This window comes from Pollachius pollachius (genome assembly GCF_949987615.1).
Source record: "Pollachius pollachius genome assembly, chromosome: 18".
In the NCBI taxonomy this organism is placed as follows: Eukaryota; Metazoa; Chordata; class Actinopteri; order Gadiformes; family Gadidae; genus Pollachius; species Pollachius pollachius.
This window is the reverse complement of record NC_136951.1, coordinates 2,447,087-2,452,086: the sequence shown is the minus strand read 5'-3', so window position 1 is coordinate 2,452,086 and position 5,000 is coordinate 2,447,087.

The following is a 5,000-nucleotide window of genomic DNA, read 5'->3' as shown; positions in this document are numbered from 1 at the left end:
AGACAGACAGATAGACAGGCAGGCAGAGAGGCAGACAGACAGAGAGAAGGATGGAAAGGCAGATAGACAGACAGACAGACAGACAGACAGACAGACAGACAGACAGACAGACAGACAGGCAGACAGACAGGCAGGCAGAAAGATAGACAGACAGACAGGAAAACAGACAGCGGACAGACAGGCAGTAGTTGACACTAGCTAGAGAGATAGATGTTCTAGAGAGAGTGATATAGAGGGAAGCAGATGAATAGAGAGAAAACCACAAAAAGAGAGAATGAGAGAGAGAGAGAGAGAGAGAGACAGAGAGATTTGATGTTGAAAGAGCGAGGAGCATAGAGAGGGAGGGAACGGAGAGAGAGAAACAGGGAGAGAAAGAAAGAGGTAAAGAGAGAAACAGCACGTCAGTCATGGGGTTTGCATAGCTACGTGTGTTTTTAGTTAATGGAGTTAAAAGCCAACAACAAACAACAAGTTGCGACAGCAGATTGTTCCAGAAGGAAACACGCTGCTCTTACATAACAGAACCAGGCCTGTCTACCCTGGTTCCTCTCAGGTCACACCAGACAATCACGGTCTGGTGTAGACCCTGGACCACCACCTGGTCTGGGTAAGACTACACCCTGGACCCCCACCTGGTCTGGGTCAGACTACATTCTGGACCACCACCAGGACCTGGTGGTAGGATCTGATGGGGTTTCTGGTTGTCATGTAAGACTACCAGAGAGAGAGAGAGAGAGAGAGAGAGAGAGAGAGAGAGAGAGAGAGAGAGAGAGAGAGAGAGAGAGAGAGAGAGAGAGAGAGAGAGAGAGAGAGACATTCAGTCTCTGTACAGGCTCTACACCACCAGGACAATATGCTAAACATATCATATCTGCCTCTACATTACTACTACTCTCATGGTGTGTATGGACGAAGTATTCACGGGAGCCTTCAGAGGTCATGTCCTAGCTCTTGCGACTCTGAGTGGGTCCAGCTAGCAAATAAGCTTACTACTGGCTGGGCAACTGACCTAAATTAGAAGTTCCCAAACCGCTATTGCCGTGACCAACCTTCGGAGGTACTGTGCCTGGCATTGTTCAGTAATACAGATGTGAACTGCATAAGACATAAATGGGTTTTGATTTTTCTCCCAACTAATCACTTCAACAGGTCCAAGGTTTTAGAGACAAGAGGCTGGGCTGAGCTCATGGGAGATGGAGTTTTACAGGAGGTAGAAATGTGTTGATGGACTACAAAGCCACAGAGAACATTGGGAGCATCACGGCAGTTAGCTGTTAATACAATCAGTCTCATAGATGGAGCTTAAGACCCATTGGTTTACTGAGCTAGAGTCCATAGGAGCATAACTTGAGCATGATGGCACTATTTATTATAGAATTATTATAAATATGACAGATAATATATCAGATTATATAAAAGAAAGATGGTGATGGTTGGATGAATGGATGATGGATAAACAGACAGATCATTCAGTGTCAGAGCGATGAGGAATAGTTAGCATCGTGCTAACAGACGACTGCTAGCCAGTTCCCAGATACAACTGGGTCATCCTGCCAGGAAGGAGCTGACCCTTGACCCCGACCCAAACCCTGAGTCTCAGACTCCCCCTAATTAGACCAGACACCAGACCCACAATCAGACTATTCACACCACACACCCGTGCGTTTCCGCACGCACACACTTACAAACACACACATACACACACACACACACACACACACACACACACACACACACACACACACACAAACAGACACTACCAGGCCGCGTCTCGCTCTCTTCCCAGGGTCAATGTATGAGAGAGGGGGTGTATGGGTGGTGCGTCACATATCAGGCTCTCCATGTGTGTGTGTGTGTGTGTGTGTGTGTGTGTGTGTGTGTGTGTGTGTGTGTGTGTGTGTGTGTGTGCGTGTGGGGGTCCTCTGATGTGAAGTAGTGTGTGGTCTGCGTGTTTCCTCTGTAGGAATGAAAACAATGAGCGGCCCGCAGCGCTTGGACCAGGGGCCGGGCACGTCACTGCTTGTGATGTCACAGATAACGTACGTGTCCATGGCGACCCGATTGGAGGAGAACTCTGCGCTCTCTCACGTCGTTCACCACGGGGCTGCCGGCTCACTGAGGCTACTTGTCTGGAGTCAGGGGAGACCCTCAGAGGAACCCATCCTCTGGAGACGGGAACCAGGCTGAGAGAAAGTACCCAGGCTGAGAGAAAGTACCCAGGCTGAGAGACAGTAACCAGGCTAAGAGACAGCAACCAAGCTGAGAGACGGGGACTGGAGCGTCATCCAGGTCTCCTGATCTTCTGAGAGATTCACCAAGAAACAGGCCCCCAGCAGGGAGAACAAGAACAAAAAGATCAACACTTGGGAACAGGCCCCCAGCGGGGAGAACAAGAACAAGAATAAATATAGTTGCAAGCAACCATGACGGCGTCCTCCTGTATGGTGGTGGCCTAATGAATACCTGATGGTAAACATTTTTTGATTCCATGCCAGGTCACACAGAATGGTTGGTTGAGGTTAGATTTAAACCAGCAACCCCATTGTCATGATTCTGAGCAGTACCACTACATGGACGCGTAGACTGTATAGGGCAGATTAGAGTATGTTTTTAAAAATAGAAGTCTTCTATATGTGCAGGGATGGTGAGCTTCGTCGGTATGGTAATGTGGCATTGGTATGCCTTAAAAACTGGTTTACCGTAAGTTACCATATCAAAACAATCACCAACCATGTTTCTAAAGCATACTGTGTCGAAATCCACTGTCAAACGGACGTTTGCAAAATACGTGTGTACTGCTTTAAGGCCCAGACTGCGTTGGAGAGAGGGCGCTATTCAGGCCACTTAAAACAAATGCATCCAATTTTCATTTTCAAATATACAGGTAGATACTATTTGCAGTAGCCCAGGCTAAGTGTTTTTTATGCAATGTTACACCTGTTTTAACATCGGAGATATCCATAGATTTCCCTTTAAAATGTATTTCTCTGCCGTCTAGTCTATCTAACACCATATAGTCCCACAGTCACCTGGTATATGTGTGCCAAGTTTGCAGTTTTTACCATTTCCGGCACCCAATCTGTTTGCGTGTTGGCCAAATGTCCAAATGTTCTTACCGTATTGGTTGCAATTTGAAAGTTGTTCATCATGACGAATGGTACATGTGTTGCAGGTTTCATGCATATTGCACCTTCCTAGTGGTAATGGCAGCCTGTTTAAATGTTGAACTTCAAGGCATTCTACAAGCCTAACAATTTCTTTTAACTTTTGAGGGCAAAAACTCCTACGTTTTTCGTTGGACACGTAACGACACTATCCACCAGGAAGATAGATATGGAGTTTTTGACATATAATGTGCAAAAGTGTTGCCCGAAATATTTAACGGAAACGGATTTCCATCTATCGGAAGTCCCGCCCTCTCTCTTGCCTCTCCCCACTAATACCATGTTACTCAAAGTCCCGCCTCTCTTTGCCCTCTCCTACTAAACCCATGTTGTTCAAAGTGTCTATGTCTCGCCATAACACTAATTCATCCGGTTTCATTAATCCATTCTCATGCCTTCTGTTGGAAATGAGAACCCTTGGGAATGAGGTCGGATGGTAGCAGAACATCATTCATTTCACCAGTGACTTCTCTGATTGGCTGCTTTCGTCTGGTTTTATTGTGGGATTGGATTATTTTGAATTATTTAATACTTTGAAGTCGTAGGCTCTTAAAATACACCTTAAGGTAACAATGTCTATAAAAAAAAACTTTTTATACTCTGAACATATCATATTTTTATTTTTTCCTTTTTGTATTTTGTGTTTGCATATTATATCGTATTCTGTTCTTGTTGTCTTTATGTTGGCATGTTCTGTTCTATCGTATTCGTCCTATTCTACTGTATTCTATCCTTTTCTATGGTTGTTGTTGTGTTCCAGTCTAGCTCTATGTTTTATCTGTTATGAGGACCTCATTATCAGCGTGAGCAGAGGAGTGTGGGAGGGACCAGCCTGCTGCTGGCATCATGTCCTTAATAAGCTATTAAACTATTCCTGTTAGAGTGGATTGTCTTCATGTGTCCTCTCCTCCTCCTCCTCCTCCTCCTCCTCCTCCCACGCTCTCTGGTGTGCGGCTCCGCTCTGTGACTCACAGTGTGTTGGTGTGGATAGGGGTTGTGGGGGAGGAGGCAGCTGCCTCCTCAGCCCATTGTGTTGGAAGGGGAGGGGGGGAGCTGACCCCTGACCCTGCCAGGGAGAGTGAAAACATGAGCCAGACAATGTTAATGGTGATGTCAAGAGGTGGTTGGGTGTGGGGGAGAGAGACGAACAGACACAGTTTGTGTTCATTATGCACCCACCATAAGTCTGTGTGTGTGTGCGTGTGTGTGTGAGTGAGTGTGTGTGAGTGTGTGGGGGGTGTGTGTGCGTGTATGTAATCGGTGAAAAAGAAATGGAGCAGAAAGCGTATGTGTGTGTGGTGTGTGTGTGTGTGTGTGTGTGTGTGTGTGTGTGTTTGTGTGTGCATGTGTATTGTGTGTGTGTGTCTGTGTGTGTGTGTTTGTGTGTGTATCGAGGCGTCTCTTCTTTAGAAAGGTTTCCCAGAACATGTCCTGAATGCTGGTGGAGTGCTGCTACAGGCGGTTCCTCCTACGCTGCTCTCCTCGCCTTCCTCTGAGCCTCAGCTCAGCTGAGCAGGCCTACTTTAGCTGGTCAGACTAAGTTCAGCTGGCCAGGCTAAGTTCAGCTGGTTTAGGTTTAGTTTAGGTTTAGTTTAGCTGGCCAGACTGACTTTAGCTTGTTTGGTTAGTTTGTCAGGTTGAGTGATGTGGTTAGGTTTAGTTAAGGTTTAGTTCAGTTGGTCAGGGCTTAGTTCAGCTGGTTAGGTTTAGTTGATGTGGACAGTTCCTCACTATTTATATGTCTGCCTCTCTATATCTATCATCCCTCCCCTCTCTCTCTCTCTCTCTCTCTCTCTCTCTCTCTCTCTCTCTCTCTCTCTCTCTCTCTCTCTCTCT